This window comes from Talpa occidentalis, unplaced genomic scaffold (assembly GCF_014898055.3).
Source record: "Talpa occidentalis isolate TD23 unplaced genomic scaffold, MPIMG_talOcc4v2.1 talOcc4.2, whole genome shotgun sequence".
Taxonomy (NCBI): Eukaryota; Metazoa; Chordata; class Mammalia; order Eulipotyphla; family Talpidae; genus Talpa; species Talpa occidentalis.
Window position 1 is genome coordinate 114,137,810 of NW_023602073.1, and position 12,098 is coordinate 114,149,907.

The 12,098-nt window shown below is 38.0% G+C and overlaps 1 protein-coding gene across 3 annotated transcripts in view; it reads right to left on the bottom strand.

Annotated features, from left to right (window-relative positions):
* The window catches only part of HS3ST5 (heparan sulfate-glucosamine 3-sulfotransferase 5), a 228,634-nt gene that overhangs the window by 10,570 nt on the left and 205,966 nt on the right, over positions 1-12,098 (bottom strand). The gene's annotated exons all lie outside the window — the stretch shown is intronic.

Below are 12,098 nucleotides of genomic sequence, written 5' to 3' on the forward strand. Positions count from 1 at the left end.
TCTTAGTGGAAGTGGAATTTGGGGAGAATTCCAAACATACTTGTGAAGAATATCCAGACTACTTCCCACTGGTTATAGCAATAGGTTAGGACCATGGTGTAGGGAACTTAAGAACAAAAGGTAACAGCTGGCCGTAGTGATAGAACTTGGGAGACATTTGCATACAGGGGGTGAATGAAGTTGTGAAGTGATATCATAGCTGAACTCTACTCAAGATTAGAAGGCAGGAAAAGGACATAAATGTGACTAAGGTTGTGAAAGCTGCTGGGAAAAGTAAGCCAAGATTTCAGAGAATACCACAACAAAGCTATCCAGCCCTCTACTGCTTCCGGCAAACATTAGGCTATTAAACCTGGTCGATTATGAGGTCATTTTGTCTACTGCCTTTCAGCATCAAAGTCTCCAATACCCCTACTTATAGCCTCTCTCTCTCTTTTAAGGATTTATTTTTATTTATACAAGAACTGGGGTACAGGCCAGAGGTGAGGGACGGTGAGAGGATTCACCAGAGGAAGAATGGGGAGCAGAACAGGCAGATGGACCGAAGACACTGCTGAGGGTAGCAGCAGGCAAGGCAGGAGAGGTTTGCCGCACCATGTGGTTATCTCCCTGGCTGGCCGGAAATCGAATCCTCGCTGCAGAGGCTGCAGAGAGCTTCACAGCGCTGCACTCAACCCGCTGCACCACCGGGGAAGCCCCTGTAGCTTCTCTCTTTATGAAAAGAACAGTTAGCATCATGGACATTTTGCTCTATGGGATGAGCTGGGCCTTACAGTCCAGGTTTTTTGTGTCTTACTCATAGTCACTGGAGTTTTCTCTTTTTGGGGTATGTCTTCTTCCAACCTCTTGTTTTCAGGGATGTCCTAGTTCCCTACACTTCCTCCTCTATTTACAGTAGGCCAATTTACACCTTCCAAAGCATCTTTCTTACTCCTATGACCCTGAAGAAAGCTAGAAATTTTTACTTGTGATCTCAATGAATAGTAATGAGTCATTCACAGTGACGGGCAAAGCCATGATGGAAGTTAAAGAACTCAGTCACATTGCTTTAGTTTTGTAATGGAAACTTTCTGAATTTAACTTCTGTAAATGAAGTTAATGTCTCACTGGGTTGTTATGACATGAGTCTTGAGTAAGACTCCGTGTGATATAACTTTATAATCATTTGGGAACTTTATAAAAATGAAATAGAATTAATAACTTCAGGAGGGTTAAAAATTCATTCTTGCAGTGCATTTAAAAGAGAAAAAGAATTAGATGTAGTTCTCATTAATCATATAATTGGATTGTAAAAAAATTCCATTTTTAATATAAGTAACTTTTAATGGAAACATTATGCTAATGCTATATTTTCTGTTCAAAGCAAGATGCCTCAGCTGCCAAAAACCAAAACAAAAAAAAAAAAAAAAAAAAAAGTCAGGCTGAAATCTCTTGAAATTTTTGTGTAATGAAGAGGCCAAGTCAGTATCTAAAGAGCTTCTCTAGGTCACAAGAAGTAAAAATCTTATTTTACAAAAATAATCAGCCTCAGATTGAATCTAGTAGGAGAAAATATAGCAGCTCCTGAATAAATCTTGCTCAGGGAAAATTATGGATAATTGGTTAATTGACATTCCTGATACCTCACTGGTTTTCCACTACTTCATAAAGTATCTGCCAGGGAGAAGTCTCAAAAGCTGAGTTGTTGCTTTTGGTGTAGGGACATAAGTCAAAGAGAAGCCACACCATCCGGTCCTTCAGGACAAGGCTGATAAATTGCAGAGAGGGTTAACTGCTTCCCCAGTCCCAAAGTCCTTTCTCTTCAGCTGTGGCAAATTTAATAGCTATTTTAATACTCTTTCAGCAGAGTAGTCCGACTGGCAATAGACAATTTATATAAAATTAATTTTTTTAAGTCTATTGTTGCTTTTTAGGAAAAAAAGTTAAAGAACTACAATAACATTTAAGCTCTCCCCTCCATACCTAGATTTTAATCTCTCAGTGTCTTTCATTTTGTGTGTGAAGAACAGCACAATTAATTTCTCCAGACTATGATGGCTTTAATAAGCCCGGTATCATAGCTGAACAAAGCAGAGTATCTAAATAACAGAGTATGTGGCCAGAAACAGCAAATTATAGAGGCATCTGGCTGTTTCTCTAAAGCAGCTCAAGCAAAGAAATGATTCCCTAGTTGAAACAAAGAAATAAGGGAATTTGAAAAAAATAATAATAAAGATATGTTCAAGTGCTGTTCAAAGGCTTGTAGACGTGTTTACAGCAAGCCCTTGGTACCAGTAAAAACAATAACAGAAACAATAGCCGCAAAGTTCATTAAAAACAACTGAAATTATATAGCAGAATTATTCCAAGGAAATCATAACTGTCTTTTGAGTATTAGCTCATTTGTCTGGGGAACAGCCTTACGAAGTGGACAACTCCATTTATTGGATACTAGGCTTTGTGTTTTTTTCCTTCACATTTATTATTTCACGTAATGTAACAGACCTGTGAAGTATTGTCCACTTTATTTTTTTTCTGATGAAAACCAAAGCAGAGAGATGAACAGATTATTTACCCAAGGGCACACAGAAGGAGGATTTAAATTGAAAATTATCCCATTTTAAAGAATGTGACCACTTGTTGCAATGCCACTCATAGGGCTTTGGGGGTTCACCTGCTACAGTGATTGATGAGGACAGACAAAACCAAAGTGGTGTGCTATCTGGGTGCCATGTCTGTTGGGCTAGTCAGAGTTCATCCCAACTAAGTGGTTTGATTATTCAGTCATTATTTAATGAGCATCCGTGACCCTGAATGCTGGTGATATAATATTGAAAGCACAGCCCTTAATCTCATGGAATTATACATTCTAGTAACACAGTAAACAGGCAATTATAATTTGGTTTTCAAAAAATTAAATTGAAGAGGTGACAGTGACATATGTCTGCCATTAAATCTTTAAGTAGAGAGAGGGGAAGCAGTAAAAAAAAATAATAAAAGGAAAAGTTTTCATAGAATGGTAGGTAAAAGGGGCACTTGGGTGGTTGGAACCTGATAAAAGAAGAAAAATATTAATAAGTAATGATGATGATTATGATAATACATCCAAGCCATTTTAAAAAACCCCTTATTCGTTTTTACTGCTGCTCCATATACTCCCTAACACCTATGCAAACAAACTTCACACAGGAAAACTTGCAGTTCTTTTACATAGGCCATTGTCAGTTTCACTTTGGGGTCTAAGGTATCCATAGACTGAAACAATAACTCTGTGCCCTACCTGTTAGGCGTAGGACACCAGCAAATGCTGTCCCAATAGGATGGCAAGAGGCAGCCCCACAACACTGCTATGAGGAGTACATGGGCTGCTAAAGTAATTAAGGGCAGATAAAGTAATTAGAACACTGGCATGTAGTAATAATCAATCAATCAATCAATCAATCAATCAATCTTCTCCTGCTTCCAGCCTTGCCTTAATTGCTATCTTTTAGATCTTCGGTTCCCTGGAAAGGTCTTTTTTGACTATCCAGGGCTGACTTATAAGTTCTTCTTATATTTCACTGTCACCTCCTCAATTTAATTTTTTGAAACCAAGTTATAATTGCCTGTTTACTGTGTTTCCTTCTAACTAGAATGTATAATTCCATGAGATTAAGGGCTGTGCTTTCATTATTATATCACCAGCATTTAGGGTCATGGATGCTCATTAAATAATGGCGGAATAATCAAATCACTTAGTTGGAATGAACTCTGACTAGCCCAATAGACATGGCACCCAGATAGCACACCTCTTTAAGTAGGCATAGCACTGTATCTTTGCATAGTACTTTGCAGGTTTACAGGGTGCTGTAAGTGACCTCATTTTCTTATTTTGAAAAGTTTGAATAATTACATATATTTCACCAAGATTTCCCAATTGCTAAATTTTGCTTAGCTCTTTATTTCTCTCTTGCAGTTCTGTGGCTTTTGCTGAGACCCATTTCTTCCTTGGGCAATCAACCTTGGGAATGCTGTCTGCCTGCAGGAACAAGGTAGCTACCCACAAAGTCTTACAGTCTCAAGTACAATATTTGAAGTAGAGCATATGCCACACAAAGGCAATGCTCTCTCTCTCTCTCTCTCTCTCTCTCTCACACACACACACACACACACACACACACACACACACTGGAGGAAATCCTGCGAGGTGGAGAGGGCAACATCAATGTAGCATACAGGTGACAAAACTCAGACCCAAAGAGGACAGGTCTCTACCTACTATGAGGCAGAAAACCACCTCCCCATTCTCTATGCCCATCAAGGTAAAACAGAACAGGAAGGTCAAATTCTGTTACACATCTGCTATGTGACTTTGGCTAAATCACTTGACTTCCTTGATCTTCTGGTTTTTTTTCTTCCTCCCAGAAACAAAGGGCTTAGAAGGGATGAGTTCTGATACCGTATCTGAGTCTAATCTCTTATTCCAAGGGATTCCACCAAGGGATTAGCACTGAGTGTTCTTGTTATGGTAGATTAATGTGTAAGGAAGAAAGACAATTGCAGTGGAGCAAAATTAGTGCCTAGGTAAATTGTCAATTTTTAATTTATTGTCCTCCCAGTTTTAAATAGTCTTGACCTCTTTTATGGCTACCTCACATTATACTTTTAAGATGGCTACATCACATTACTATGGACAAAGCCCTCTCATTCTAAGACATGACACTGCTTTGAAAATATATCCACACTTAAGAAAAGATTCGACTGATTAGTTTTCAATTTGCCCTAATGTCAAGGTACCCATAGCAATCATATTTTGGAAAAAATGAACTAAGGGCAATTGAGGAAAACTGACACAAAGAATTCACTTTTCTTCTGTTATAATGATGACATAAGAGAGCTGTAATGAGAAAGGATGAAATGAGGAGAGGCACAAGAACAAGGGCATGGGAAGTATGCATCAAGCCCAATGTGGAGATGGGATGTAGATTAACAGGAGAATGGACAACATTTGTTAGTAGATTGAGCAGAAAATATATCAGTCAGGATGCTCATAATGCTTTACCAGATGACGAAAAAAGCTACTGCTCTTTGTTTCTTTAGTTAAGCATGAAGAGTCAGTGTTAAAAATGAAAAGAGAAAAGTTGATAAATTATACAGGACTGCAGTGTTTATTACTGCTCTGTGCTTAGTTCTTATCATCCTGGGAGTTATTGCAGGAGCAGTTTTGAGCAAATTCCAAATCTTCAAATGGGTTCTCCATTTCTTCTCTCCATTCAGCTTTTGATATTGTACATACATTATTTAGCACAGCTACCATTATTGAGTTAGTTTAAGTAGTCCTCTGGCTCTCTGTCGGCAGCAGGGTACTACTCACTGTGCATTTGCAATTACCAAACTTAAAAAGAGCCAGTTAATTTTGCTTTTGTTCAGAAGTCTCATTTAGTAAAATGATGTCTTAAGAGATGGGGACTGAATTTTATTTTGGCATAGAATTCCAATTACTCAATCTCAGAATCTCATTGGCGCATGTAACTAATGTTTATAATAGAAGGGTGTGTTTTTCCCTCTAAACTTTCTTTCCGCTTCATTAAATAGTTGTTGGACTTTAGTAAATTTGTCTTGCTGTTGAGTTCTGAAGTAGAATCTTTCTCTAATCTTATATTTATAGAAAAGTTTGAGTTGGAGAGGTAACAATCACACAAATAATTAAGCTAATAGTTAGGGTCCAAAGGGGATCATTCAAGTAATCTAGGCTTAGCAGTTAAGGAGAACATGTTTAGTGGATAAATGCTCCCCTCTGCTTTGTATAGCTAAGGTCAATTTTATAGTAATATTCCTTGTACCTGTCACATTCAATAATACTTTGATATATTTATTTTGATATATGTTATTTATCAAGTGTAGTATTTATTATCAGATAGAAAGTTAACTTTTTAATCCTATTTCCTATCTCACATGTTTTTTGTTTGTGGTGAGGATAAAAGAAATAATATAAATATAAATGTCTTCTAATGTCGTATATAGGTTAAAAATAAGGTGGTATTTTTATCAGTAATTTCTGTTTCATTGTAGTTCTCATTATCCTCCCTCTGCAGTGATTTTTTCCTTCCTTTCAATCATTATAAAACTTATATAATTCTTTTGTTACTGAAGGTGATACTGATTTAACATTAAACATTTTAAGTGAAGAATTAAACCATTACCAAACTGATTACACAGGAATGTGGACATACCATGTTCAAATTACCAATTACATTGACAATATAACCCTCTAGAAAACTATTTTTACATATCTCTTATTATTTTCTTTGCATTGACCAGGTGTGATGCTAACCTACAGACCAACTAAGTTGAAGCTAAAGAATTCTAGGGCTTGCCAGAAATTCTCAGAGCAATGCCCACTTTAGAATTTTGTTATAATCAGGTTTCCTGATTTTATTTCGGGGCTCTGCTGATTTCTTAATTCTGAGCAGCTTCATAGGTATAATTATATACTTAGAGAGATGATATACGGTTTAGTTATTTCACCATGCATTTTAGTTATTTCAATAGCAAAGAATGGTTTAGGGTACTATGTGGCTATGTTGCCAGAAATGAAAGTCTTACCTTATTTCTTTTTCCTTAAAGTTATGCACATTTCATGACCATTTATTTAATCAGCCACCCAGTAAGATAAAAATCTGTCTGTTAGAGACACTAAAAATAAATTTTGTTTCTTTTTCCATTTTGTAGTGTGGCAACAGCTTCTTTCAGTTTACAAGGAAAAATGAAATGGTTCCATTTGGAATATACTCTGACATAGTATAGGGCACTGTAGGCATGGAAGAATTCTACATGTCCTCCATTATAGTTGTCCTCAGTGTTACTTTGATTATGTTATATTACAATGGAAAAAGATTTTGCAGATTGTAATTAAGATTACTAATCAGTTGGCCTTAAGACAAGATCATCCAGGTGGGCTTAATCTAATCAAATGAGTGATTTAAAAGCAAGGTGTTTTCTCCAGCTGGTAGCAGAAGTGGGTAATTAGAGAGAATTCAAATAAGAGAAAGATTTGATGTACTTGAAGATTCAAGATCTTGGAGAACAGCCTCTAGGAATGGAGAACCACCTCTGGCAACAGCCAGCAAGAACATGGTGACGCTTTCCTTCAACAATAAGGAATTGAATTTTTCCAACCACAAAAATGAGCTTGGAAGCAGATTATTTCTCTAGCGATTCCAGATAGAGCCAAGTCAAGCTGACCTTTTGATTTCCGTCTTCTGAGTCTCCATGCAGAGAACTCAGTCAAGCACTTCTGGATTTCTCACCTATGGAACTGTGAGCTAAATGACAGATGTTGTTTTAAGTTGCTATGTTTGTAGCCATTTGTTATGCAGCTGTCAGAAAACTAACACCAGCAAATTTCTCTATCTTCTGTAGCTTTAAGGGAAAAGGCAATAATGATTTTTCCTTGAAGTTTTCTGCTCTCAGAATATTAGTGCTAAACAGCAAAAGCTCACCTTCAAGAGAAACACGTACCCATAACAATGTTGGCTCTTCTACTCAAAATTGGAACATAGACAATAATGCAACTGAATTTGTTATTGGTAAATAAAGGTCAATTTAGTGAAACGTTGAATACTTTTCAGTGAAAAGGCAGATTCTATCTGACACCATCTGTATTCATACTTATAACATAGGAGTCACTGTCTTCATGTTATTTTCTCAGAAGCTGACCCCTCTGTGGCTTTTGTTGAAGTCAATCACGTTCCCCAAAGTGCACTGTGGGCGCTAAAAGTGGCTTCCTCCTTCCACTGATGCTCCAGATCTTTGTGGCAAAGTGGAAATTTCTACATTTAGCTAGGTGTTGACTTGTCCTTCCCCCAATTTATCATTAATGTTACCTCTCCAGCTTCAATTCCTATATTGTGCCCACAGAGACCTTAAACTTGACAAATAGCCAATGTTTTCCAAAATCTGCCAGATAATTTTCCAGGTTCCCTCATGCTCTTTCTACTCATGATGCCCTTTCTTCTAATCCTACTTGTAGAAATTATACTTATCTGCCATATTCAGTCCAGATGTCACTTCCCCTAAGAATCTCTTCCAGAAACTTCAGGCAGATATTATATTCTCTCTTTTGTGTCTTCAAAGCATTCAAAAATAGCCTTTTCTCTGTTATGTAAATGCCCATTCCCCACAGCATTGTTGAATTACTGACATTAAGAATAATCATCCATATGTATATAAACCCCCATAGCCTGGCATAGTTCACTAGTAGATATATAATCCATATTTGTGGAATTGAGGCTTAGCTCTAGTGAGATCAGCAAGATAATCGGGTGCTGCAAAAGAACAGTTCTACTTTTCCTTTCATTATATGACTTGGCATATTGCACCAAGTTATTTTCTCATTCAGTTGGATTGTGTAGAACTGACATTTCTTTCGAACTTCTATCATCTGTGAGTTGACCATCATAGCCCATCCCTAATCACTTAAACCCAGATTGTTTCAACAGGATCATCTGTTTTTAACATCCTCACAACCTGATGCTCTTCTTCTACATACCCAAACCTCATTCAGTTACCTAAAATTGTTTTTACTGAACTACTGTCTGTGTTAAAACCCAGCAGTGTCTCTTCAAAGCCTAGAGGTGCACTATTCAATATGGTGATCACAAGTCACTAGCTGTCAATACAGTTTGACAGATGCTGAAAGTGTTAACTATCCATTGATTTAAAAAACATAGTATGAGAAAATAATGCAGAATACAGAGTAATGTTTTATATTAATTCTAACATTTTGCCTATGCTTGGTAAAAGAAAATATATCACTAAATCAACTCCACGTATTTACTTCTACCCTTTCTAATGAGGCTATTTAAGTTTTAAAATTACATTATTTGGCTTACATTATTCTTTGTGAGATAGTACTAGTCTGGAGCATAGAGTCCCAGCACCTCAACTGGCATTGTGATTTGGCCTCTATATCCTCTAATAGACTCACAGTTCATGTCTTACACATGAAATGGTCATCATGGTGAGTATTTTATCAGAATTATTGTTATTTCTTTTTTTCCAAAGATTTATTTATTTATTCATACAAGCACTGGGTACAGTCAGAAGCGCGGGAGGGTGAGATAATTCACCAGAGCCAGAGCAGGGAACAGAACAGGCAGACTGACGAAATACACTGCTGAGGGGAGCAGCGGGCAGCAGGAGAGGTCTGCACACCATGTGGGACCCTTGCTGGCGGCCAGGGATCAAACTGGCGCTGCAGAGGCAGGCAGCTTCGTAGCCCAGCTCTCAACCACTGCGCCACCAGGGGAGGCCCAATTATTATTATTTCTTGTAGTTTTCCTCTGTCCATATTATTTCCTGGCTGATCTCTCCTTTTATTTTGTGTATCAAAATCCTTCTCTTCTTCCAGGCTCCTGTTAGCTCTGCTGCCTATAAGAAACCTCTTATCCCATCAAGTGAAGGTTTTTTTAAAAGAAGGATTCTGATATGTAATTATTTGAAAATATATTTACATTATATTACATTATAACATTACATGATAAGTACTTGCAGGGTAGGGACTGTTTAATATACCTATCTGTATATGCCTCCATAAATAGCACAGTAACTCCTCTCAATGACATTCAACATGTGATGCATTAATTGAATGGGAGAATTCTATCTAGGAAATATGTTATAGGTTATGTACAAGTAAGGTGTACATGCATAGACATGCTGATCTATAGATACATACATATTTATACAACATATTCACAAATGGTATTTCATAATTTAATGAAGAGGGAAAGATGGGCATGAAGATTCTACAAACCTTCACAGAAGGCTTATGGAGAATTAAGAATAAACATCTGCAGGGAGAAAAAGACACAGAACATTTGAACTAGTAAGAGACTATAAAAACCTCTTTCCCATTTCCTTCTTGTTAAGATGAAGGAGCTCCAGCCGGCAGCCGGAGGAGCTGAATGGTGCTCTCCTTGCGAGATGTAAGCATGTGTGAGGTACACTCAAGTATTTCCTGTGCTCAGTGCAGGTCCTGTGCTTAAGGAGCCAATAAACCTTGGTCCAGTGAGTAAATGAACAATGCAAAGTAAGCACATCTAGTGAACTGATGATACTTATCTGTTGAATTGCAGAGTAGTGAGATTTTTCACTATCATGTAAAGTGGGGAAAGAACACTGGGGAACAATAGGGAGCTAGGTTTAAAATATTCTTAAAAAAACCCAAAAATCCCAGAACAACAAATGTTGGCGAGGATGTGGAGAAAAAGGAACTCTCCTGCACTGTTGGTGGGAGTGCAAACTGGTCCAACCACTATGGAGAGCTGTGTGGAGATTTCTGGACCTACTAAACATAGAGCTTCCATATGATCCAGCAATTCCACTCCTAGGTATTTACCCAAAGGACACAGAAACATCAATTCCAAAGAGCACCTGCAACCCTATGTTTATAGCAGCACTATTTACAATAGCTAAGCTTTGGAAACAGCCCAAATGCCCAAAAATAGATGACTGGATCAAGAAGATGTGGTACATATACACCATGGAATATTACTCAGCATTCAAAAAAGATAAACACATGCAATTTGCAGCAACATGGATGGCACTGGAAGGGATCATGCTCAGCGAAATAAGCCAGAAAGAAAAAGAAATACCAGATGGTCTCACTCATAGCAGGAATCTAGAAAACTTAAATAAGGGACCAGGAAAATGAATAACAATAAGAAAGTGAAAATCAAAATCAACAAACAACTATGAACCAGAGACACTCTATGGGGGGGTGAGGGGTGGGGAGGGGAGGGATTGGGGTCAAAATAAGGGGGTTGCAATTGTATGGGGAATATAAAAATAAATTTTATTTAAAATAAATAAATAAATAAAAATATTCTTTTTAAAAAATTTTTAAAAAGATTTATTTATTTATGCATACAAGAACTGGAATGTAAGCCAGAGGTATGGGAGGTGAGAGGATTCACAGAGAGAGTGGGGAGCAGAATAGGCAGATCCATTGAAACACACTGCTGAGGGGAGCAGCAGGCAAGGCAGGAGAGGTCTGCTGTGCCGTGTGGGTTGCTCCCTGGCTGGGTTGGGGATTGAACTCATGCTTCTATGGCTGGCTATAGCTTGATAGCACTGTCTTTAACCCCTGAGCCATCAGGGAGGCCCTATATTTAAAACATTCTTACTAGCTTACCACTAAATTGACCATTTAACAGTTTTCTGACAATGGCATCTAGGGATATGTGGATTTACAAGAGCAAATTACACTTTCATTCCTGTTGGGACACCCCCTCCCAGTTGGTCAGCAGTCATCTTGCTGTTCTTTATCTGTGCAGAAGACAGGATGTGCTCTCATAATTTTCAAGGTAGCTGTAATGCATTTTCATTGATTTCCCCCCCTTCTTTCTTGTCCTGGATTCCTGTGTATATTCATTCCTATGTATATTTGTTTGTTTATTTTTTTTCCTTAAGGATTTATTTATTTATTTATACAAGCACTGGGTACAGTTAGAAGCGCGGGAGGGTGAGAGAATTCACCAGAGCCAGAGCGGGGAGCAGAGCAGGCAGAAGGACCGAAGTACACTGCTGAGGGGAGCAGCGGGCGGCCAGAGAGATCTGCACGCCATGCGGGACCCTCCTCTGATGGCCGGGGAGCAGCTGGGGATCGAACTGGCGCCACGGAGGCTTCAGGCAGCTTCGCAACCAAGCGCTCAACCGCTGCACCACCGGGGAGGCCCTATTTGTTTATTTTATAGAGCATTTCTTCCACATATATTATAGTCTCAAATTCTCAAAGCAAATTATTAGGTATTATTAGTGTGCCTACTTTGAAATATGGAACTGAGAGAAGTGACCCTAAACTGACAAATCAGGGACTGTCAGAGCTGCATGTGTTTGATATATTATTATCAAATGATCAAATGATTGCTTCCACTATTATTTTCCACAATGGTGACTTGATCACACACAACCATGATAGTTGGTGCAAGAGGTACTATTTGTGGCCACTGGACCGAGGGAAGCCACTGGGCAGCATCATATTCTTTGCTTCATCAGCTAACTTCTTATTTTTTGAATATTCCTATCAAAATATAACATTTGAGGTTTAGTTTGTGTTGAAAGAAAATGTCTTAATAATT